The sequence below is a fragment of the Garra rufa genome, chromosome 1 (genome assembly GCF_049309525.1).
Source record: "Garra rufa chromosome 1, GarRuf1.0, whole genome shotgun sequence".
Taxonomy (NCBI): domain Eukaryota; kingdom Metazoa; phylum Chordata; class Actinopteri; order Cypriniformes; family Cyprinidae; genus Garra; species Garra rufa.
In genome coordinates, this window is record NC_133361.1 from 108,295,038 (window position 1) to 108,317,393 (window position 22,356).

General features: G+C 40.9%; 29 non-coding genes and 2 pseudogenes across 29 annotated transcripts; all 31 read right to left on the reverse strand.

The window, feature by feature from the left end:
* Positions 1-560: 560 nt before the first annotated feature.
* On the reverse strand, positions 561-679 carry LOC141306809 (5S ribosomal RNA). Its single transcript, XR_012345771.1, has one exon. It is a non-coding gene; the product is annotated as a 5S ribosomal RNA (ribosomal RNA).
* A 753-nt stretch (positions 680-1,432) lies between these two features.
* LOC141317985 (5S ribosomal RNA) lies at positions 1,433-1,551 on the reverse strand. The gene has a single exon (XR_012352329.1). It is a non-coding gene; the product is annotated as a 5S ribosomal RNA (ribosomal RNA).
* Positions 1,552-2,304: 753 nt separating this feature from the next.
* Positions 2,305-2,423, reverse strand: LOC141306820 (5S ribosomal RNA). Its single transcript, XR_012345782.1, has one exon. It is a non-coding gene; the product is annotated as a 5S ribosomal RNA (ribosomal RNA).
* An 84-nt stretch (positions 2,424-2,507) lies between these two features.
* On the reverse strand, positions 2,508-2,626 carry LOC141317986 (5S ribosomal RNA). Its single transcript, XR_012352330.1, has one exon. It is a non-coding gene; the product is annotated as a 5S ribosomal RNA (ribosomal RNA).
* A 753-nt stretch (positions 2,627-3,379) lies between these two features.
* On the reverse strand, positions 3,380-3,498 carry LOC141318135 (5S ribosomal RNA). Its single transcript, XR_012352469.1, has one exon. It is a non-coding gene; the product is annotated as a 5S ribosomal RNA (ribosomal RNA).
* Positions 3,499-4,251: 753 nt separating this feature from the next.
* LOC141306831 (5S ribosomal RNA) lies at positions 4,252-4,370 on the reverse strand. Its single transcript, XR_012345793.1, has one exon. It is a non-coding gene; the product is annotated as a 5S ribosomal RNA (ribosomal RNA).
* Positions 4,371-4,454: 84 nt separating this feature from the next.
* LOC141317820 (5S ribosomal RNA) lies at positions 4,455-4,573 on the reverse strand. Its single transcript, XR_012352174.1, has one exon. It is a non-coding gene; the product is annotated as a 5S ribosomal RNA (ribosomal RNA).
* A 753-nt stretch (positions 4,574-5,326) lies between these two features.
* LOC141344759 (5S ribosomal RNA) lies at positions 5,327-5,445 on the reverse strand. Its single transcript, XR_012356835.1, has one exon. It is a non-coding gene; the product is annotated as a 5S ribosomal RNA (ribosomal RNA).
* An 84-nt stretch (positions 5,446-5,529) lies between these two features.
* Positions 5,530-5,648, reverse strand: LOC141306842 (5S ribosomal RNA). Its single transcript, XR_012345804.1, has one exon. It is a non-coding gene; the product is annotated as a 5S ribosomal RNA (ribosomal RNA).
* Positions 5,649-6,401: 753 nt separating this feature from the next.
* LOC141306853 (5S ribosomal RNA) lies at positions 6,402-6,520 on the reverse strand. The gene has a single exon (XR_012345815.1). It is a non-coding gene; the product is annotated as a 5S ribosomal RNA (ribosomal RNA).
* A 753-nt stretch (positions 6,521-7,273) lies between these two features.
* On the reverse strand, positions 7,274-7,392 carry LOC141317830 (5S ribosomal RNA). The gene has a single exon (XR_012352184.1). It is a non-coding gene; the product is annotated as a 5S ribosomal RNA (ribosomal RNA).
* Positions 7,393-8,145: 753 nt separating this feature from the next.
* LOC141306864 (5S ribosomal RNA) lies at positions 8,146-8,264 on the reverse strand. The gene has a single exon (XR_012345826.1). It is a non-coding gene; the product is annotated as a 5S ribosomal RNA (ribosomal RNA).
* Positions 8,265-9,017: 753 nt separating this feature from the next.
* Positions 9,018-9,136, reverse strand: LOC141346358 (5S ribosomal RNA; annotated as a pseudogene).
* An 84-nt stretch (positions 9,137-9,220) lies between these two features.
* LOC141306875 (5S ribosomal RNA) lies at positions 9,221-9,339 on the reverse strand. Its single transcript, XR_012345837.1, has one exon. It is a non-coding gene; the product is annotated as a 5S ribosomal RNA (ribosomal RNA).
* Positions 9,340-10,092: 753 nt separating this feature from the next.
* On the reverse strand, positions 10,093-10,211 carry LOC141306897 (5S ribosomal RNA). Its single transcript, XR_012345859.1, has one exon. It is a non-coding gene; the product is annotated as a 5S ribosomal RNA (ribosomal RNA).
* Positions 10,212-10,964: 753 nt separating this feature from the next.
* On the reverse strand, positions 10,965-11,083 carry LOC141317831 (5S ribosomal RNA). The gene has a single exon (XR_012352185.1). It is a non-coding gene; the product is annotated as a 5S ribosomal RNA (ribosomal RNA).
* A 753-nt stretch (positions 11,084-11,836) lies between these two features.
* Positions 11,837-11,955, reverse strand: LOC141306908 (5S ribosomal RNA). The gene has a single exon (XR_012345870.1). It is a non-coding gene; the product is annotated as a 5S ribosomal RNA (ribosomal RNA).
* A 753-nt stretch (positions 11,956-12,708) lies between these two features.
* LOC141306919 (5S ribosomal RNA) lies at positions 12,709-12,827 on the reverse strand. Its single transcript, XR_012345881.1, has one exon. It is a non-coding gene; the product is annotated as a 5S ribosomal RNA (ribosomal RNA).
* A 753-nt stretch (positions 12,828-13,580) lies between these two features.
* LOC141346364 (5S ribosomal RNA) lies at positions 13,581-13,699 on the reverse strand (annotated as a pseudogene).
* Positions 13,700-13,783: 84 nt separating this feature from the next.
* Positions 13,784-13,902, reverse strand: LOC141306930 (5S ribosomal RNA). Its single transcript, XR_012345892.1, has one exon. It is a non-coding gene; the product is annotated as a 5S ribosomal RNA (ribosomal RNA).
* Positions 13,903-14,655: 753 nt separating this feature from the next.
* LOC141306941 (5S ribosomal RNA) lies at positions 14,656-14,774 on the reverse strand. The gene has a single exon (XR_012345903.1). It is a non-coding gene; the product is annotated as a 5S ribosomal RNA (ribosomal RNA).
* Positions 14,775-15,527: 753 nt separating this feature from the next.
* On the reverse strand, positions 15,528-15,646 carry LOC141317832 (5S ribosomal RNA). Its single transcript, XR_012352186.1, has one exon. It is a non-coding gene; the product is annotated as a 5S ribosomal RNA (ribosomal RNA).
* Positions 15,647-16,399: 753 nt separating this feature from the next.
* Positions 16,400-16,518, reverse strand: LOC141306952 (5S ribosomal RNA). Its single transcript, XR_012345914.1, has one exon. It is a non-coding gene; the product is annotated as a 5S ribosomal RNA (ribosomal RNA).
* Positions 16,519-17,271: 753 nt separating this feature from the next.
* LOC141306964 (5S ribosomal RNA) lies at positions 17,272-17,390 on the reverse strand. The gene has a single exon (XR_012345925.1). It is a non-coding gene; the product is annotated as a 5S ribosomal RNA (ribosomal RNA).
* Positions 17,391-18,143: 753 nt separating this feature from the next.
* LOC141306975 (5S ribosomal RNA) lies at positions 18,144-18,262 on the reverse strand. Its single transcript, XR_012345936.1, has one exon. It is a non-coding gene; the product is annotated as a 5S ribosomal RNA (ribosomal RNA).
* An 84-nt stretch (positions 18,263-18,346) lies between these two features.
* LOC141318690 (5S ribosomal RNA) lies at positions 18,347-18,465 on the reverse strand. Its single transcript, XR_012352991.1, has one exon. It is a non-coding gene; the product is annotated as a 5S ribosomal RNA (ribosomal RNA).
* Positions 18,466-19,218: 753 nt separating this feature from the next.
* Positions 19,219-19,337, reverse strand: LOC141306986 (5S ribosomal RNA). Its single transcript, XR_012345947.1, has one exon. It is a non-coding gene; the product is annotated as a 5S ribosomal RNA (ribosomal RNA).
* Positions 19,338-20,090: 753 nt separating this feature from the next.
* On the reverse strand, positions 20,091-20,209 carry LOC141318829 (5S ribosomal RNA). The gene has a single exon (XR_012353122.1). It is a non-coding gene; the product is annotated as a 5S ribosomal RNA (ribosomal RNA).
* Positions 20,210-20,962: 753 nt separating this feature from the next.
* Positions 20,963-21,081, reverse strand: LOC141306997 (5S ribosomal RNA). The gene has a single exon (XR_012345958.1). It is a non-coding gene; the product is annotated as a 5S ribosomal RNA (ribosomal RNA).
* Positions 21,082-21,165: 84 nt separating this feature from the next.
* On the reverse strand, positions 21,166-21,284 carry LOC141307019 (5S ribosomal RNA). The gene has a single exon (XR_012345980.1). It is a non-coding gene; the product is annotated as a 5S ribosomal RNA (ribosomal RNA).
* A 753-nt stretch (positions 21,285-22,037) lies between these two features.
* Positions 22,038-22,156, reverse strand: LOC141307030 (5S ribosomal RNA). The gene has a single exon (XR_012345991.1). It is a non-coding gene; the product is annotated as a 5S ribosomal RNA (ribosomal RNA).
* Positions 22,157-22,356: the final 200 nt, after the last annotated feature.

The window sequence follows — 22,356 nt, forward strand, 5'->3', positions numbered from 1 at the left end:
ACTAGTGGTTAAAAGAATGAGACATAAAAGAAGATTGGTTTAAATAGATTTGGTTTATTTACAAGGTTCACATAAAAGACTTTAAAACAACACGATAAAAAGAGGTAAACGCTGTTAAAAGAATACAGTTCATTTGTCCATACCCTAAAAACAGTCCAAGAATCCCAGTGTGTTGATAAGTCCAATGTGAGTGTCCACCGGTGTATATACAATCCACAGAAAGTGTAATCCAAAGTTTGCAGGTGGTGAATGGAAAGGTGAGCTCTAAAATTAGCAACTCCTCAATCCAACAGTTTGGTGACTGTCCTTTGTTTGTCATGCTGCTCTCTTATACAGTTGTACTTCCTGCTTCCTGTCATGTGTCTAGTCACATGGCAGGCCAACCATCCATTTTTTAAAGACACACACTCACTTAAAATGTTAAGAGTAATAAAATGGCCTAAAAAACATGTAAAACACTTAAAACTCTATAATACATTTAAATGATTGTAATAAATAGAGCGGTAAAACACGTCTTTCTAAAAGCCAGCATATTATATAAATAGTGAAGAAAAGGCAAAAGCTTACAGCACCTGGTATTCCCAGGCGGTCTCCCATCCAAGTACTAAGCAGGCCCGACGCTGCTTAGCTTCCGAGATCAGACGAGATCGGGCGCTCTCAGCGCGGTATGGCCGTAAGCGAGGGCTGCTCCAAAAAGTGGGCCATTTAAAGATCAGCCTCCGTAAAAGCCAGCATATTATATAAATAGTGAAGAAAAGGCAAAAGCATACAGCACCTGGTATTCCCAGGCGGTCTCCCATCCAAGTGTAACAATCGGCCTTATCAGCCGAGTTACAAGACTAAAATGGGATCAGATTTAACTGTGAGAGGTGACTAGTGGTTAAAAGAATGAGACATAAAAGAAGATTGGTTTAAATAGATTTGGTTTATTTACAAGGTTCACATAAAAGACTTTAAAACAACACGATAAAACGAGGTAAACGCTGTTAAAAGAATACAGTTCATTTGTCCATACCCTAAAAACAGTCCAAGAATCCCAGTGTGTTGATAAGTCCAATGTGAGTGTCCACCGGTGTATATACAATCCACAGAAAGTGTAATCCAAAGTTTGCAGGTGGTGAATGGAAAGGTGAGCTCTAAAATTAGCAACTCCTCAATCCAACAGTTTGGTGACTGTCCTTTGTTTGTCATGCTGCTCTCTTATACAGTTGTACTTCCTGCTTCCTGTCATGTGTCTAGTCACATGGCAGGCCAACCATCCATTTTTTAAAGACACACACTCACTTAAAATGTTAAGAGTAATAAAATGGCCTAAAAAACATGTAAAACACTTAAAACTCTATAATACATTTAAATGATTGTAATAAATAGAGCGGTAAAACACGTCTTTCTAAAAGCCAGCATATTATATAAATAGTGAAGAAAAGACAAAAGCTTACAGCACCTGGTATTCCCAGGCGGTCTCCCATCCAAGTACTAAGCAGGCCCGACGCTGCTTAGCTTCCAAGATCAGACGAGATCGGGCGCTCTCAGCGCGGTATGGCCGTAAGCGAGGGCTGCTCCAAAAAGTGGGCTATTTAAAGATCAGCCTCCGTAAAAGCCAGCATATTATATAAATAGTGAAGAAAAGGCAAAAGCTTACAGCACCTGGTATTCCCAGGCGGTCTCCCATCCAAGTGTAACAATCGGCCTTATCAGCCGAGTTACAAGACTAAAATGGGGTCAGATTTAACTGTGAGAGATGACTAGTGGTTAAAAGAATGAGACATAAAAGAAGATTGGTTTAAATAGATTTGGTTTATTTACAAGGTTCACATAAAAGACTTTAAAACAACACGATAAAACGAGGTAAACGCTGTTAAAAGAATACAGTTCATTTGTCCATACCCTAAAAACAGTCCAAGAATCCCAGTGTGTTGATAAGTCCAATGTGAGTGTCCACCGGTGTATATACAATCCACAGAAAGTGTAATCCAAAGTTTGCAGGTGGTGAATGGAAAGGTGAGCTCTAAAATTAGCAACTCCTCAATCCAACAGTTTGGTGACTGTCCTTTGTTTGTCATGCTGCTCTCTTATACAGTTGTACTTCCTGCTTCCTGTCATGTGTCTAGTCACATGGCAGGCCAACCATCCATTTTTTAAAGACACACACTCACTTAAAATGTTAAGAGTAATAAAATGGCCTAAAAAACATGTAAAACACTTAAAACTCTATAATACATTTAAATGATTGTAATAAATAGAGCGGTAAAACACGTCTTTCTAAAAGCCAGCATATTATATAAATAGTGAAGAAAAGGCAAAAGCTTACAGCACCTGGTATTCCCAGGCGGTCTCCCATCCAAGTACTAAGCAGGCCCGACGCTGCTTAGCTTCCGAGATCAGACGAGATCGGGCGCTCTCAGCGCGGTATGGCCGTAAGCGAGGGCTGCTCCAAAAAGTGGGCCATTTAAAGATCAGCCTCCGTAAAAGCCAGCATATTATATAAATAGTGAAGAAAAGGCAAAAGCTTACAGCACCTGGTATTCCCAGGCGGTCTCCCATCCAAGTACTAAGCAGGCCCGACGCTGCTTAGCTTCCAAGATCAGACGAGATCGGGCGCTCTCAGCGCGGTATGGCCGTAAGCGAGGGCTGCTCCAAAAAGTGGGCTATTTAAAGATCAGCCTCCGTAAAAGCCAGCATATTATATAAATAGTGAAGAAAAGTCAAAAGCTTACAGCACCTGGTATTCCCAGGCGGTCTCCCATCCAAGTGTAACAATCGGCCTTATCAGCCGAGTTACAAGACTAAAATGGGGTCAGATTTAACTGTGAGAGATGACTAGTGGTTAAAAGAATGAGACATAAAAGAAGATTGGTTTAAATAGATTTGGTTTATTTACAAGGTTCACATAAAAGACTTTAAAACAACACGATAAAAAGAGGTAAACGCTGTTAAAAGAATACAGTTCATTTGTCCATACCCTAAAAACAGTCCAAGAATCCCAGTGTGTTGATAAGTCCAATGTGAGTGTCCACCGGTGTATATACAATCCACAGAAAGTGTAATCCAAAGTTTGCAGGTGGTGAATGGAAAGGTGAGCTCTAAAATTAGCAACTCCTCAATCCAACAGTTTGGTGACTGTCCTTTGTTTGTCATGCTGCTCTCTTATACAGTTGTACTTCCTGCTTCCTGTCATGTGTCTAGTCACATGGCAGGCCAACCATCCATTTTTTAAAGACACACACTCACTTAAAATGTTAAGAGTAATAAAATGGCCTAAAAAACATGTAAAACACTTAAAACTCTATAATACATTTAAATGATTGTAATAAATAGAGCGGTAAAACACGTCTTTCTAAAAGCCAGCATATTATATAAATAGTGAAGAAAAGGCAAAAGCTTACAGCACCTGGTATTCCCAGGCGGTCTCCCATCCAAGTACTAAGCAGGCCCGACGGTGCTTAGCTTCCGAGATCAGACGAGATCGGGCGCTCTCAGCGCGGTATGGCCGTAAGCGAGGGCTGCTCCAAAAAGTGGGCCATTTAAAGATCAGCCTCCGTAAAAGCCAGCATATTATATAAATAGTGAAGAAAAGGCAAAAGCTTACAGCACCTGGTATTCCCAGGCGGTCTCCCATCCAAGTGTAACAATCGGCCTTATCAGCCGAGTTACAAGACTAAAATGGGATCAGATTTAACTGTGAGAGGTGACTAGTGGTTAAAAGAATGAGACATAAAAGAAGATTGGTTTAAATAGATTTGGTTTATTTACAAGGTTCACATAAAAGACTTTAAAACAACACGATAAAACGAGGTAAACGCTGTTAAAAGAATACAGTTCATTTGTCCATACCCTAAAAACAGTCCAAGAATCCCAGTGTGTTGATAAGTCCAATGTGAGTGTCCACCGGTGTATATACAATCCACAGAAAGTGTAATCCAAAGTTTGCAGGTGGTGAATGGAAAGGTGAGCTCTAAAATTAGCAACTCCTCAATCCAACAGTTTGGTGACTGTCCTTTGTTTGTCATGCTGCTCTCTTATACAGTTGTACTTCCTGCTTCCTGTCATGTGTCTAGTCACATGGCAGGCCAACCATCCATTTTTTAAAGACACACACTCACTTAAAATGTTAAGAGTAATAAAATGGCCTAAAAAACATGTAAAACACTTAAAACTCTATAATACATTTAAATGATTGTAATAAATAGAGCGGTAAAACACGTCTTTCTAAAAGCCAGCATATTATATAAATAGTGAAGAAAAGGCAAAAGCTTACAGCACCTGGTATTCCCAGGCGGTCTCCCATCCAAGTACTAAGCAGGCCCGACGCTGCTTAGCTTCCGAGATCAGACGAGATCGGGCGCTCTCAGCGCGGTATGGCCGTAAGCGAGGGCTGCTCCAAAAAGTGGGCCATTTAAAGATCAGCCTCCGTAAAAGCCAGCATATTATATAAATAGTGAAGAAAAGGCAAAAGCTTACAGCACCTGGTATTCCCAGGCGGTCTCCCATCCAAGTACTAAGCAGGCCCGACGCTGCTTAGCTTCCGAGATCAGACGAGATCGGGCGCTCTCAGCGCGGTAAGGCCGTAAGCGAGGGCTGCTCCAAACAGTGGGCTATTTAAAGATCAGCCTCCGTAAAAGCCAGCATATTATATAAATAGTGAAGAAAAGGCAAAAGCTTACAGCACCTGGTATTCCCAGGCGGTCTCCCATCCAAGTGTAACAATCGGCCTTATCAGCCGAGTTACAAGACTAAAATGGGGTCAGATTTAACTGTGAGAGATGACTAGTGGTTAAAAGAATGAGACATAAAAGAAGATTGGTTTAAATAGATTTGGTTTATTTACAAGGTTCACATAAAAGACTTTAAAACAACACGATAAAACGAGGTAAACGCTGTTAAAAGAATACAGTTCATTTGTCCATACCCTAAAAACAGTCCAAGAATCCCAGTGTGTTGATAAGTCCAATGTGAGTGTCCACCGGTGTATATACAATCCACAGAAAGTGTAATCCAAAGTTTGCAGGTGGTGAATGGAAAGGTGAGCTCTAAAATTAGCAACTCCTCAATCCAACAGTTTGGTGACTGTCCTTTGTTTGTCATGCTGCTCTCTTATACAGTTGTACTTCCTGCTTCCTGTCATGTGTCTAGTCACATGGCAGGCCAACCATCCATTTTTTAAAGACACACACTCACTTAAAATGTTAAGAGTAATAAAATGGCCTAAAAAACATGTAAAACACTTAAAACTCTATAATACATTTAAATGATTGTAATAAATAGAGCGGTAAAACACGTCTTTCTAAAAGCCAGCATATTATATAAATAGTGAAGAAAAGGCAAAAGCTTACAGCACCTGGTATTCCCAGGCGGGCTCCCTTCCAAGTACTAAGCAGGCCCGACGCTGCTTAGCTTCCGAGATCAGACGAGATCGGGCGCTCTCAGCGCTGTATGGCCGTAAGCGAGGGCTGCTCCAAAAAGTGGGCCATTTAAAGATCAGCCTCCGTAAAAGCCAGCATATTATATAAATAGTGAAGAAAAGGCAAAAGCTTACAGCACCTGGTATTCCCAGGCGGTCTCCCATCCAAGTACTAAGCAGGCCCGACGCTGCTTAGCTTCCGAGATCAGACGAGATCGGGCGCTCTCAGCGCGGTATGGCCGTAAGCGAGGGCTGCTCCAAAAAGTGGGCTATTTAAAGATCAGCCTCCGTAAAAGCCAGCATATTATATAAATAGTGAAGAAAAGGCAAAAGCTTATAGCACCTGGTATTCCCAGGCGGTCTCCCATCCAAGTGTAACAATCGGCCTTATCAGCCGAGTTACAAGACTAAAATGGGGTCAGATTTAACTGTGAGAGATGACTAGTGGTTAAAAGAATGAGACATAAAAGAAGATTGGTTTAAATAGATTTGGTTTATTTACAAGGTTCACATAAAAGACTTTAAAACAACACGATAAAACGAGGTAAACGCTGTTAAAAGAATACAGTTCATTTGTCCATACCCTAAAAACAGTCCAAGAATCCCAGTGTGTTGATAAGTCCAATGTGAGTGTCCACCGGTGTATATACAATCCACAGAAAGTGTAATCCAAAGTTTGCAGGTGGTGAATGGAAAGGTGAGCTCTAAAATTAGCAACTCCTCAGTCCAACAGTTTGGTGACTGTCCTTTGTTTGTCATGCTGCTCTCTTATACAGTTGTACTTCCTGCTTCCTGTCATGTGTCTAGTCACATGGCAGGCCAACCATCCATTTTTTAAAGACACACACTCACTTAAAATGTTAAGAGTAATAAAATGGCCTAAAAAACATGTAAAACACTTAAAACTCTATAATACATTTAAATGATTGTAATAAATAGAGCGGTAAAACACGTCTTTCTAAAAGCCAGCATATTATATAAATAGTGAAGAAAAGGCAAAAGCTTACAGCACCTGGTATTCCCAGGCGGTCTCCCATCCAAGTACTAAGCAGGCCCGACGCTGCTTAGCTTCCGAGATCAGACGAGATCGGGCGCTCTCAGCGCGGTATGGCCGTAAGCGAGGGCTGCTCCAAAAAGTGGGCCATTTAAAGATCAGCCTCCGTAAAAGCCAGCATATTATATAAATAGTGAAGAAAAGGCAAAAGCTTACAGCACCTGGTATTGCCAGGCGGTCTCCCATCCAAGTGTAACAATCGGCCTTATCAGCCGAGTTACAAGACTAAAATGGGGTCAGATTTAACTGTGAGAGATGACTAGTGGTTAAAAGAATGAGACATAAAAGAAGATTGGTTTAAATAGATTTGGTTTATTTACAAGGTTCACATAAAAGACTTTAAAACAACACGATAAAACGAGGTAAACGCTGTTAAAAGAATACAGTTCATTTGTCCATACCCTAAAAACAGTCCAAGAATCCCAGTGTGTTGATAAGTCCAATGTGAGTGTCCACCGGTGTATATACAATCCACAGAAAGTGTAATCCAAAGTTTGCAGGTGGTGAATGGAAAGGTGAGCTCTAAAATGAGCAACTCCTCAATCCAACAGTTTGGTGACTGTCCTTTGTTTGTCATGCTGCTCTCTTATACAGTTGTACTTCCTGCTTCCTGTCATGTGTCTAGTCACATGGCAGGCCAACCATCCATTTTTTAAAGACACACACTCACTTAAAATGTTAAGAGTAATAAAATGGCCTAAAAAACATGTAAAACACTTAAAACTCTATAATACATTTAAATGATTGTAATAAATAGAGGGGTAAAACACGTCTTTCTAAAAGCCAGCATATTATATAAATAGTGAAGAAAAGGCAAAAGCTTACAGCACCTGGTATTCCCAGGCGGTCTCCCATCCAAGTACTAAGCAGGCCCGACGCTGCTTAGCTTCCGAGATCAGACGAGATCGGGCGCTCTCAGCGCGGTACGGCCGTAAGCGAGGGCTGCTCCAAAAAGTGGGCTATTTAAAGATCAGCCTCCGTAAAAGCCAGCATATTATATAAATAGTGAAGAAAAGGCAAAAGCTTACAGCACCTGGTATTGCCAGGCGGTCTCCCATCCAAGTGTAACAATCGGCCTTATCAGCCGTGTTACAAGACTAAAATGGGGTCAGATTTAACTGTGAGAGATGACTAGTGGTTAAAAGAATGAGACATAAAAGAAGATTGGTTTAAATAGATTTGGTTTATTTACAAGGTTCACATAAAAGACTTTAAAACAACACGATAAAACGAGGTAAACGATGTTAAAAGAATACAGTTCATTTGTCCATACCCTAAAAACAGTCCAAGAATCCCAGTGTGTTGATAAGTCCAATGTGAGTGTCCACCGGTGTATATACAATCCACAGAAAGTGTAATCCAAAGTTTGCAGGTGGTGAATGGAAAGGTGAGCTCTAAAATTAGCAACTCCTCAATCCAACAGTTTGGTGACTGTCCTTTGTTTGTCATGCTGCTCTCTTATACAGTTGTACTTCCTGCTTCCTGTCATGTGTCTAGTCACATGGCAGGCCAACCATCCATTTTTTAAAGACACACACTCACTTAAAATGTTAAGAGTAATAAAATGGCCTAAAAAACATGTAAAACACTTAAAACTCTATAATACATTTAAATGATTGTAATAAATAGAGCGGTAAAACACGTCTTTCTAAAAGCCAGCATATTATATAAATAGTGAAGAAAAGGCAAAAGCTTACAGCACCTGGTATTCCCAGGCGGTCTCCCATCCAAGTACTAAGCAGGCCCGACGCTGCTTAGCTTCCGAGATCAGACGAGATCGGGCGCTCTCAGCGCGGTATGGCCGTAAGCGAGGGCTGCTCCAAAAAGTGGGCCATTTAAAGATCAGCCTCCGTAAAAGCCAGCATATTATATAAATAGTGAAGAAAAGGCAAAAGCTTACAGCACCTGGTATTGCCAGGCGGTCTCCCATCCAAGTGTAACAATCGGCCTTATCAGCCGAGTTACAAGACTAAAATGGGGTCAGATTTAACTGTGAGAGATGACTAGTGGTTAAAAGAATGAGACATAAAAGAAGATTGGTTTAAATAGATTTGGTTTATTTACAAGGTTCACATAAAAGACTTTAAAACAACACGATAAAACGAGGTAAACGCTGTTAAAAGAATACAGTTCATTTGTCCATACCCTAAAAACAGTCCAAGAATCCCAGTGTGTTGATAAGTCCAATGTGAGTGTCCACCGGTGTATATACAATCCACAGAAAGTGTAATCCAAAGTTTGCAGGTGGTGAATGGAAAGGTGAGCTCTAAAATTAGCAACTCCTCAATCCAACAGTTTGGTGACTGTCCTTTGTTTGTCATGCTGCTCTCTTATACAGTTGTACTTCCTGCTTCCTGTCATGTGTCTAGTCACATGGCAGGCCAACCATCCATTTTTTAAAGACACACACTCACTTAAAATGTTAAGAGTAATAAAATGGCCTAAAAAACATGTAAAACACTTAAAACTCTATAATACATTTAAATGATTGTAATAAATAGAGCGGTAAAACACGTCTTTCTAAAAGCCAGCATATTATATAAATAGTGAAGAAAAGGCAAAAGCTTACAGCACCTGGTATTCCCAGGCGGGCTCCCTTCCAAGTACTAAGCAGGCCCGACGGTGCTTAGCTTCCGAGATCAGACGAGATCGGGCGCTCTCAGCGCTGTATGGCCGTAAGCGAGGGCTGCTCCAAAAAGTGGGCCATTTAAAGATCAGCCTCCGTAAAAGCCAGCATATTATATAAATAGTGAAGAAAAGGCAAAAGCTTACAGCACCTGGTATTCCCAGGCGGTCTCCCATCCAAGTACTAAGCAGGCCCGACGCTGCTTAGCTTCCGAGATCAGACGAGATCGGGCGCTCTCAGCGCGGTATGGCCGTAAGCGAGGGCTGCTCCAAAAAGTGGGCTATTTAAAGATCAGCCTCCGTAAAAGCCAGCATATTATATAAATAGTGAAGAAAAGGCAAAAGCTTATAGCACCTGGTATTCCCAGGCGGTCTCCCATCCAAGTGTAACAATCGGCCTTATCAGCCGAGTTACAAGACTAAAATGGGGTCAGATTTAACTGTGAGAGATGACTAGTGGTTAAAAGAATGAGACATAAAAGAAGATTGGTTTAAATAGATTTGGTTTATTTACAAGGTTCACATAAAAGACTTTAAAACAACACGATAAAACGAGGTAAACGCTGTTAAAAGAATACAGTTCATTTGTCCATACCCTAAAAACAGTCCAAGAATCCCAGTGTGTTGATAAGTCCAATGTGAGTGTCCACCGGTGTATATACAATCCACAGAAAGTGTAATCCAAAGTTTGCAGGTGGTGAATGGAAAGGTGAGCTCTAAAATTAGCAACTCCTCAGTCCAACAGTTTGGTGACTGTCCTTTGTTTGTCATGCTGCTCTCTTATACAGTTGTACTTCCTGCTTCCTGTCATGTGTCTAGTCACATGGCAGGCCAACCATCCATTTTTTAAAGACACACACTCACTTAAAATGTTAAGAGTAATAAAATGGCCTAAAAAACATGTAAAACACTTAAAACTCTATAATACATTTAAATGATTGTAATAAATAGAGCGGTAAAACACGTCTTTCTAAAAGCCAGCATATTATATAAATAGTGAAGAAAAGGCAAAAGCTTACAGCACCTGGTATTCCCAGGCGGTCTCCCATCCAAGTACTAAGCAGGCCCGACGCTGCTTAGCTTCCGAGATCAGACGAGATCGGGCGCTCTCAGCGCGGTATGGCCGTAAGCGAGGGCTGCTCCAAAAAGTGGGCCATTTAAAGATCAGCCTCCGTAAAAGCCAGCATATTATATAAATAGTGAAGAAAAGGCAAAAGCTTACAGCACCTGGTATTGCCAGGCGGTCTCCCATCCAAGTGTAACAATCGGCCTTATCAGCCGAGTTACAAGACTAAAATGGGGTCAGATTTAACTGTGAGAGATGACTAGTGGTTAAAAGAATGAGACATAAAAGAAGATTGGTTTAAATAGATTTGGTTTATTTACAAGGTTCACATAAAAGACTTTAAAACAACACGATAAAACGAGGTAAACGCTGTTAAAAGAATACAGTTCATTTGTCCATACCCTAAAAACAGTCCAAGAATCCCAGTGTGTTGATAAGTCCAATGTGAGTGTCCACCGGTGTATATACAATCCACAGAAAGTGTAATCCAAAGTTTGCAGGTGGTGAATGGAAAGGTGAGCTCTAAAATGAGCAACTCCTCAATCCAACAGTTTGGTGACTGTCCTTTGTTTGTCATGCTGCTCTCTTATACAGTTGTACTTCCTGCTTCCTGTCATGTGTCTAGTCACATGGCAGGCCAACCATCCATTTTTTAAAGACACACACTCACTTAAAATGTTAAGAGTAATAAAATGGCCTAAAAAACATGTAAAACACTTAAAACTCTATAATACATTTAAATGATTGTAATAAATAGAGGGGTAAAACACGTCTTTCTAAAAGCCAGCATATTATATAAATAGTGAAGAAAAGGCAAAAGCTTACAGCACCTGGTATTCCCAGGCGGTCTCCCATCCAAGTACTAAGCAGGCCCGACGCTGCTTAGCTTCCGAGATCAGACGAGATCGGGCGCTCTCAGCGCGGTACGGCCGTAAGCGAGGGCTGCTCCAAAAAGTGGGCTATTTAAAGATCAGCCTCCGTAAAAGCCAGCATATTATATAAATAGTGAAGAAAAGGCAAAAGCTTACAGCACCTGGTATTGCCAGGCGGTCTCCCATCCAAGTGTAACAATCGGCCTTATCAGCCGTGTTACAAGACTAAAATGGGGTCAGATTTAACTGTGAGAGATGACTAGTGGTTAAAAGAATGAGACATAAAAGAAGATTGGTTTAAATAGATTTGGTTTATTTACAAGGTTCACATAAAAGACTTTAAAACAACACGATAAAACGAGGTAAACGATGTTAAAAGAATACAGTTCATTTGTCCATACCCTAAAAACAGTCCAAGAATCCCAGTGTGTTGATAAGTCCAATGTGAGTGTCCACCGGTGTATATACAATCCACAGAAAGTGTAATCCAAAGTTTGCAGGTGGTGAATGGAAAGGTGAGCTCTAAAATTAGCAACTCCTCAATCCAACAGTTTGGTGACTGTCCTTTGTTTGTCATGCTGCTCTCTTATACAGTTGTACTTCCTGCTTCCTGTCATGTGTCTAGTCACATGGCAGGCCAACCATCCATTTTTTAAAGACACACACTCACTTAAAATGTTAAGAGTAATAAAATGGCCTAAAAAACATGTAAAACACTTAAAACTCTATAATACATTTAAATGATTGTAATAAATAGAGCGGTAAAACACGTCTTTCTAAAAGCCAGCATATTATATAAATAGTGAAGAAAAGGCAAAAGCTTACAGCACCTGGTATTCCCAGGCGGTCTCCCATCCAAGTACTAAGCAGGCCCGACGCTGCTTAGCTTCCGAGATCAGACGAGATCGGGCGCTCTCAGCGCGGTATGGCCGTAAGCGAGGGCTGCTCCAAAAAGTGGGCCATTTAAAGATCAGCCTCCGTAAAAGCCAGCATATTATATAAATAGTGAAGAAAAGGCAAAAGCTTACAGCACCTGGTATTGCCAGGCGGTCTCCCATCCAAGTGTAACAATCGGCCTTATCAGCCGAGTTACAAGACTAAAATGGGGTCAGATTTAACTGTGAGAGATGACTAGTGGTTAAAAGAATGAGACATAAAAGAAGATTGGTTTAAATAGATTTGGTTTATTTACAAGGTTCACATAAAAGACTTTAAAACAACACGATAAAACGAGGTAAACGCTGTTAAAAGAATACAGTTCATTTGTCCATACCCTAAAAACAGTCCAAGAATCCCAGTGTGTTGATAAGTCCAATGTGAGTGTCCACCGGTGTATATACAATCCACAGAAAGTGTAATCCAAAGTTTGCAGGTGGTGAATGGAAAGGTGAGCTCTAAAATTAGCAACTCCTCAATCCAACAGTTTGGTGACTGTCCTTTGTTTGTCATGCTGCTCTCTTATACAGTTGTACTTCCTGCTTCCTGTCATGTGTCTAGTCACATGGCAGGCCAACCATCCATTTTTTAAAGACACACACTCACTTAAAATGTTAAGAGTAATAAAATGGCCTAAAAAACATGTAAAACACTTAAAACTCTATAATACATTTAAATGATTGTAATAAATAGAGCGGTAAAACACGTCTTTCTAAAAGCCAGCATATTATATAAATAGTGAAGAAAAGGCAAAAGCTTACAGCACCTGGTATTCCCAGGCGGTCTCCCATCCAAGTACTAAGCAGGCCCGACGCTGCTTAGCTTCCGAGATCAGACGAGATCGGGCGCTCTCAGCGCGGTATGGCCGTAAGCGAGGGCTGCTCCAAAAAGTGGGCCATTTAAAGATCAGCCTCCGTAAAAGCCAGCATATTATATAAATAGTGAAGAAAAGGCAAAAGCTTACAGCACCTGGTATTGCCAGGCGGTCTCCCATCCAAGTGTAACAATCGGCCTTATCAGCCGAGTTACAAGACTAAAATGGGGTCAGATTTAACTGTGAGAGATGACTAGTGGTTAAAAGAATGAGACATAAAAGAAGATTGGTTTAAATAGATTTGGTTTATTTACAAGGTTCACATAAAAGACTTTAAAACAACACGATAAAACGAGGTAAACGCTGTTAAAAGAATACAGTTCATTTGTCCATACCCTAAAAACAGTCCAAGAATCCCAGTGTGTTGATAAGTCCAATGTGAGTGTCCACCGGTGTATATACAATCCACAGAAAGTGTAATCCAAAGTTTGCAGGTGGTGAATGGAAAGGTGAGCTCTAAAATTAGCAACTCCTCAATCCAACAGTTTGGTGACTGTCCTTTGTTTGTCATGCTGCTCTCTTATACAGTTGTACTTCCTGCTTCCTGTCATGTGTCTAGTCACATGGCAGGCCAACCATCCATTTTTTAAAGACACACACTCACTTAAAATGTTAAGAGTAATAAAATGGCCTAAAAAACATGTAAAACACTTAAAACTCTATAATACATTTAAATGATTGTAATAAATAGAGCGGTAAAACACGTCTTTCTAAAAGCCAGCATATTATATAAATAGTGAAGAAAAGGCAAAAGCTTACAGCACCTGGTATTCCCAGGCGGGCTCCCTTCCAAGTACTAAGCAGGCCCGACGGTGCTTAGCTTCCGAGATCAGACGAGATCGGGCGCTCTCAGCGCTGTATGGCCGTAAGCGAGGGCTGCTCCAAAAAGTGGGCCATTTAAAGATCAGCCTCCGTAAAAGCCAGCATATTATATAAATAGTGAAGAAAAGGCAAAAGCTTACAGCACCTGGTATTCCCAGGCGGTCTCCCATCCAAGTACTAAGCAGGCCCGACGCTGCTTAGCTTCCGAGATCAGACGAGATCGGGCGCTCTCAGCGCGGTATGGCCGTAAGCGAGGGCTGCTCCAAAAAGTGGGCTATTTAAAGATCAGCCTCCGTAAAAGCCAGCATATTATATAAATAGTGAAGAAAAGGCAAAAGCTTATAGCACCTGGTATTCCCAGGCGGTCTCCCATCCAAGTGTAACAATCGGCCTTATCAGCCGAGTTACAAGACTAAAATGGGGTCAGATTTAACTGTGAGAGATGACTAGTGGTTAAAAGAATGAGACATAAAAGAAGATTGGTTTAAATAGATTTGGTTTATTTACAAGGTTCACATAAAAGACTTTAAAACAACACGATAAAACGAGGTAAACGCTGTTAAAAGAATACAGTTCATTTGTCCATACCCTAAAAACAGTCCAAGAATCCCAGTGTGTTGATAAGTCCAATGTGAGTGTCCACCGGTGTATATACAATCCACAGAAAGTGTAATCCAAAGTTTGCAGGTGGTGAATGGAAAGGTGAGCTCTAAAATTAGCAACTCCTCAGTCCAACAGTTTGGTGACTGTCCTTTGTTTGTCATGCTGCTCTCTTATACAGTTGTACTTCCTGCTTCCTGTCATGTGTCTAGTCACATGGCAGGCCAACCATCCATTTTTTAAAGACACACACTCACTTAAAATGTTAAGAGTAATAAAATGGCCTAAAAAACATGTAAAACACTTAAAACTCTATAATACATTTAAATGATTGTAATAAATAGAGCGGTAAAACACGTCTTTCTAAAAGCCAGCATATTATATAAATAGTGAAGAAAAGGCAAAAGCTTACAGCACCTGGTATTCCCAGGCGGTCTCCCATCCAAGTACTAAGCAGGCCCGACGCTGCTTAGCTTCCGAGATCAGACGAGATCGGGCGCTCTCAGCGCGGTATGGCCGTAAGCGAGGGCTGCTCCAAAAAGTGGGCCATTTAAAGATCAGCCTCCGTAAAAGCCAGCATATTATATAAATAGTGAAGAAAAGGCAAAAGCTTACAGCACCTGGTATTGCCAGGCGGTCTCCCATCCAAGTGTAACAATCGGCCTTATCAGCCGAGTTACAAGACTAAAATGGGGTCAGATTTAACTGTGAGAGATGACTAGTGGTTAAAAGAATGAGACATAAAAGAAGATTGGTTTAAATAGATTTGGTTTATTTACAAGGTTCACATAAAAGACTTTAAAACAACACGATAAAACGAGGTAAACGCTGTTAAAAGAATACAGTTCATTTGTCCATACCCTAAAAACAGTCCAAGAATCCCAGTGTGTTGATAAGTCCAATGTGAGTGTCCACCGGTGTATATACAATCCACAGAAAGTGTAATCCAAAGTTTGCAGGTGGTGAATGGAAAGGTGAGCTCTAAAATGAGCAACTCCTCAATCCAACAGTTTGGTGACTGTCCTTTGTTTGTCATGCTGCTCTCTTATACAGTTGTACTTCCTGCTTCCTGTCATGTGTCTAGTCACATGGCAGGCCAACCATCCATTTTTTAAAGACACACACTCACTTAAAATGTTAAGAGTAATAAAATGGCCTAAAAAACATGTAAAACACTTAAAACTCTATAATACATTTAAATGATTGTAATAAATAGAGGGGTAAAACACGTCTTTCTAAAAGCCAGCATATTATATAAATAGTGAAGAAAAGGCAAAAGCTTACAGCACCTGGTATTCCCAGGCGGTCTCCCATCCAAGTACTAAGCAGGCCCGACGCTGCTTAGCTTCCGAGATCAGACGAGATCGGGCGCTCTCAGCGCGGTACGGCCGTAAGCGAGGGCTGCTCCAAAAAGTGGGCTATTTAAAGATCAGCCTCCGTAAAAGCCAGCATATTATATAAATAGTGAAGAAAAGGCAAAAGCTTACAGCACCTGGTATTGCCAGGCGGTCTCCCATCCAAGTGTAACAATCGGCCTTATCAGCCGTGTTACAAGACTAAAATGGGGTCAGATTTAACTGTGAGAGATGACTAGTGGTTAAAAGAATGAGACATAAAAGAAGATTGGTTTAAATAGATTTGGTTTATTTACAAGGTTCACATAAAAGACTTTAAAACAACACGATAAAACGAGGTAAACGATGTTAAAAGAATACAGTTCATTTGTCCATACCCTAAAAACAGTCCAAGAATCCCAGTGTGTTGATAAGTCCAATGTGAGTGTCCACCGGTGTATATACAATCCACAGAAAGTGTAATCCAAAGTTTGCAGGTGGTGAATGGAAAGGTGAGCTCTAAAATTAGCAACTCCTCAATCCAACAGTTTGGTGACTGTCCTTTGTTTGTCATGCTGCTCTCTTATACAGTTGTACTTCCTGCTTCCTGTCATGTGTCTAGTCACATGGCAGGCCAACCATCCATTTTTTAAAGACACACACTCACTTAAAATGTTAAGAGTAATAAAATGGCCTAAAAAACATGTAAAACACTTAAAACTCTATAATACATTTAAATGATTGTAATAAATAGAGCGGTAAAACACGTCTTTCTAAAAGCCAGCATATTATATAAATAGTGAAGAAAAGGCAAAAGCTTACAGCACCTGGTATTCCCAGGCGGTCTCCCATCCAAGTACTAAGCAGGCCCGACGCTGCTTAGCTTCCGAGATCAGACGAGATCGGGCGCTCTCAGCGCGGTATGGCCGTAAGCGAGGGCTGCTCCAAAAAGTGGGCCATTTAAAGATCAGCCTCCGTAAAAGCCAGCATATTATATAAATAGTGAAGAAAAGGCAAAAGCTTACAGCACCTGGTATTGCCAGGCGGTCTCCCATCCAAGTGTAACAATCGGCCTTATCAGCCGAGTTACAAGACTAAAATGGGGTCAGATTTAACTGTGAGAGATGACTAGTGGTTAAAAGAATGAGACATAAAAGAAGATTGGTTTAAATAGATTTGGTTTATTTACAAGGTTCACATAAAAGACTTTAAAACAACACGATAAAACGAGGTAAACGCTGTTAAAAGAATACAGTTCATTTGTCCATACCCTAAAAACAGTCCAAGAATCCCAGTGTGTTGATAAGTCCAATGTGAGTGTCCACCGGTGTATATACAATCCACAGAAAGTGTAATCCAAAGTTTGCAGGTGGTGAATGGAAAGGTGAGCTCTAAAATTAGCAACTCCTCAATCCAACAGTTTGGTGACTGTCCTTTGTTTGTCATGCTGCTCTCTTATACAGTTGTACTTCCTGCTTCCTGTCATGTGTCTAGTCACATGGCAGGCCAACCATCCATTTTTTAAAGACACACACTCACTTAAAATGTTAAGAGTAATAAAATGGCCTAAAAAACATGTAAAACACTTAAAACTCTATAATACATTTAAATGATTGTAATAAATAGAGCGGTAAAACACGTCTTTCTAAAAGCCAGCATATTATATAAATAGTGAAGAAAAGGCAAAAGCTTACAGCACCTGGTATTCCCAGGCGGTCTCCCATCCAAGTACTAAGCAGGCCCGACGCTGCTTAGCTTCCGAGATCAGACGAGATCGGGCGCTCTCAGCGCGGTATGGCCGTAAGCGAGGGCTGCTCCAAAAAGTGGGCTATTTAAAGATCAGCCTTCGTAAAAGCCAGCATATTATATAAATAGTGAAGAAAAGGCAAAAGCTTACAGCACCTGGTATTCCCAGGCGGTCTCCCATCCAAGTGTAACAATCGGCCTTATCAGCCGAGTTACAAGACTAAAATGGGGTCAGATTTAACTGTGAGAGATGACTAGTGGTTAAAAGAATGAGACATAAAAGAAGATTGGTTTAAATAGATTTAGTTTATTTACAAGGTTCACATAAAAGACTTTAAAACAACACGATAAAACGAGGTAAACGCTGTTAAAAGAATACAGTTCATTTGTCCATACCCTAAAAACAGTCCAAGAATCCCAGTGTGTTGATAAGTCCAATGTGAGTGTCCACCGGTGTATATACAATCCACAGAAAATGTAATCCAAAGTTTGCAGGTGGTGAATGGAAAGGTGAGCTCTAAAATTAGCAACTCCTCAATCCAACAGTTTGGTGACTGTCCTTTGTTTGTCATGCTGCTCTCTTATACAGTTGTACTTCCTGCTTCCTGTCATGTGTCTAGTCACATGGCAGGCCAACCATCCATTTTTTAAAGACACACACTCACTTAAAATGTTAAGAGTAATAAAATGGCCTAAAAAACATGTAAAACACTTAAAACTCTATAATACATTTAAATGATTGTAATAAATAGAGCGGTAAAACACGTCTTTCTAAAAGCCAGCATATTATATAAATAGTGAAGAAAAGGCAAAAGCTTACAGCACCTGGTATTCCCAGGCGGTCTCCCATCCAAGTACTAAGCAGGCCCGACGCTGCTTAGCTTCCGAGATCAGACGAGATCGGGCGCTCTCAGCGCGGTATGGCCGTAAGCGAGGGCTGCTCCAAAAAGTGGGCCATTTAAAGATCAGCCTCCGTAAAAGCCAGCATATTATATAAATAGTGAAGAAAAGGCAAAAGCTTACAGCACCTGGTATTCCCAGGCGGTCTCCCATCCAAGTACTAAGCAGGCCCGACGCTGCTTAGCTTCCGAGATCAGACGAGATTGGGCGCTCTCAGCGCGGTATGGCCGTAAGCGAGGGCTGCTCCAAAAAGTGGGCTATTTAAAGATCAGCCTCCGTAAAAGCCAGCATATTATATAAATAGTGAAGAAAAGGCAAAAGCTTATAGCACCTGGTATTCCCAGGCGGTCTCCCATCCAAGTGTAACAATCGGCCTTATCAGCCGAGTTACAAGACTAAAATGGGGTCAGATTTAACTGTGAGAGATGACTAGTGGTTAAAAGAATGAGACATAAAAGAAGATTGGTTTAAATAGATTTGGTTTATTTACAAGGTTCACATAAAAGACTTTAAAACAACACGATAAAACGAGGTAAACGCTGTTAAAAGAATACAGTTCATTTGTCCATACCCTAAAAACAGTCCAAGAATCCCAGTGTGTTGATAAGTCCAATGTGAGTGTCCACCGGTGTATATACAATCCACAGAAAGTGTAATCCAAAGTTTGCAGGTGGTGAATGGAAAGGTGAGCTCTAAAATTAGCAACTCCTCAGTCCAACAGTTTGGTGACTGTCCTTTGTTTGTCATGCTGCTCTCTTATACAGTTGTACTTCCTGCTTCCTGTCATGTGTCTAGTCACATGGCAGGCCAACCATCCATTTTTTAAAGACACACACTCACTTAAAATGTTAAGAGTAATAAAATGGCCTAAAAAACATGTAAAACACTTAAAACTCTATAATACATTTAAATGATTGTAATAAATAGAGCGGTAAAACACGTCTTTCTAAAAGCCAGCATATTATATAAATAGTGAAGAAAAGGCAAAAGCTTACAGCACCTGGTATTCCCAGGCGGTCTCCCATCCAAGTACTAAGCAGGCCCGACGCTGCTTAGCTTCCGAGATCAGACGAGATCGGGCGCTCTCAGCGCGGTATGGCCGTAAGCGAGGGCTGCTCCAAAAAGTGGGCCATTTAAAGATCAGCCTCCGTAAAAGCCAGCATATTATATAAATAGTGAAGAAAAGGCAAAAGCTTACAGCACCTGGTATTGCCAGGCGGTCTCCCATCCAAGTGTAACAATCGGCCTTATCAGCCGAGTTACAAGACTAAAATGGGGTCAGATTTAACTGTGAGAGATGACTAGTGGTTAAAAGAATGAGACATAAAAGAAGATTGGTTTAAATAGATTTGGTTTATTTACAAGGTTCACATAAAAGACTTTAAAACAACACGATAAAACGAGGTAAACGCTGTTAAAAGAATACAGTTCATTTGTCCATACCCTAAAAACAGTCCAAGAATCCCAGTGTGTTGATAAGTCCAATGTGAGTGTCCACCGGTGTATATACAATCCACAGAAAGTGTAATCCAAAGTTTGCAGGTGGTGAATGGAAAGGTGAGCTCTAAAATTAGCAACTCCTCAATCCAACAGTTTGGTGACTGTCCTTTGTTTGTCATGCTGCTCTCTTATACAGTTGTACTTCCTGCTTCCTGTCATGTGTCTAGTCACATGGCAGGCCAACCATCCATTTTTTAAAGACACACACTCACTTAAAATGTTAAGAGTAATAAAATGGCCTAAAAAACATGTAAAACACTTAAAACTCTATAATACATTTAAATGATTGTAATAAATAGAGCGGTAAAACACGTCTTTCTAAAAGCCAGCATATTATATAAATAGTGAAGAAAAGGCAAAAGCTTACAGCACCTGGTATTCCCAGGCGGTCTCCCATCCAAGTACTAAGCAGGCCCGACGCTGCTTAGCTTCCGAGATCAGACGAGATCGGGCGCTCTCAGCGCTGTATGGCCGTAAGCGAGGGCTGCTCCAAAAAGTGGGCTATTTAAAGATCAGCCTTCGTAAAAGCCAGCATATTATATAAATAGTGAAGAAAAGGCAAAAGCTTACAGCACCTGGTATTCCCAGGCGGTCTCCCATCCAAGTGTAACAATCGGCCTTATCAGCCGAGTTACAAGACTAAAATGGGGTCAGATTTAACTGTGAGAGATGACTAGTGGTTAAAAGAATGAGACATAAAAGAAGATTGGTTTAAATAGATTTAGTTTATTTACAAGGTTCACATAAAAGACTTTAAAACAACACGATAAAACGAGGTAAACGCTGTTAAAAGAATACAGTTCATTTGTCCATACCCTAAAAACAGTCCAAGAATCCCAGTGTGTTGATAAGTCCAATGTGAGTGTCCACCGGTGTATATACAATCCACAGAAAATGTAATCCAAAGTTTGCAGGTGGTGAATGGAAAGGTGAGCTCTAAAATTAGCAACTCCTCAATCCAACAGTTTGGTGACTGTCCTTTGTTTGTCATGCTGCTCTCTTATACAGTTGTACTTCCTGCTTCCTGTCATGTGTCTAGTCACATGGCAGGCCAACCATCCATTTTTTAAAGACACACACTCACTTAAAATGTTAAGAGTAATAAAATGGCCTAAAAAACATGTAAAACACTTAAAACTCTATAATACATTTAAATGATTGTAATAAATAGAGCGGTAAAACACGTCTTTCTAAAAGCCAGCATATTATATAAATAGTGAAGAAAAGGCAAAAGCTTACAGCACCTGGTATTCCCAGGCGGTCTCCCATCCAAGTACTAAGCAGGCCCGACGCTGCTTAGCTTCCGAGATCAGACGAGATCGGGCGCTCTCAGCGCGGTATGGCCGTAAGCGAGGGCTGCTCCAAAAAGTGGGCCATTTAAAGATCAGCCTCCGTAAAAGCCAGCATATTATATAAATAGTGAAGAAAAGGCAAAAGCTTACAGCACCTGGTATTCCCAGGCGGTCTCCCATCCAAGTACTAAGCAGGCCCGACGCTGCTTAGCTTCCGAGATCAGACGAGATCGGGCGCTCTCAGCGCGGTATGGCCGTAAGCGAGGGCTGCTCCAAAAAGTGGGCTATTTAAAGATCAGCCTCCGTAAAAGCCAGCATATTATATAAATAGTGAAGAAAAGGCAAAAGCTTATAGCACCTGGTATTCCCAGGCGGTCTCCCATCCAAGTGTAACAATCGGCCTTATCAGCCGAGTTACAAGACTAAAATGGGGTCAGATTTAACTGTGAGAGATGACTAGTGGTTAAAAGAATGAGACATAAAAGAAGATTGGTTTAAATAGATTTGGTTTATTTACAAGGTTCACATAAAAGACTTTAAAACAACACGATAAAACGAGGTAAACGCTGTTAAAAGAATACAGTTCATTTGTCCATACCCTAAAAACAGTCCAAGAATCCCAGTGTGTTGATAAGTCCAATGTGAGTGTCCACCGGTGTATATACAATCCACAGAAAGTGTAATCCAAAGTTTGCAGGTGGTGAATGGAAAGGTGAGCTCTAAAATTAGCAACTCCTCAGTCCAACAGTTTGGTGACTGTCCTTTGTTTGTCATGCTGCTCTCTTATACAGTTGTACTTCCTGCTTCCTGTCATGTGTCTAGTCACATGGCAGGCCAACCATCCATTTTTTAAAGACACACACTCACTTAAAATGTTAAGAGTAATAAAATGGCCTAAAAAACATGTAAAACACTTAAAACTCTATAATACATTTAAATGATTGTAATAAATAGAGCGGTAAAACACGTCTTTCTAAAAGCCAGCATATTATATAAATAGTGAAGAAAAGGCAAAAGCTTACAGCACCTGGTATTCCCAGGCGGTCTCCCATCCAAGTACTAAGCAGGCCCGACGCTGCTTAGCTTCCGAGATCAGACGAGATCGGGCGCTCTCAGCGCGGTATGGCCGTAAGCGAGGGCTGCTCCAAAAAGTGGGCCATTTAAAGATCAGCCTCCGTAAAAGCCAGCATATTATATAAATAGTGAAGAAAAGGCAAAAGCTTACAGCACCTGGTATTGCCAGGCGGTCTCCCATCCAAGTGTAACAATCGGCCTTATCAGCCGAGTTACAAGACTAAAATGGGGTCAGATTTAACTGTGAGAGATGACTAGTG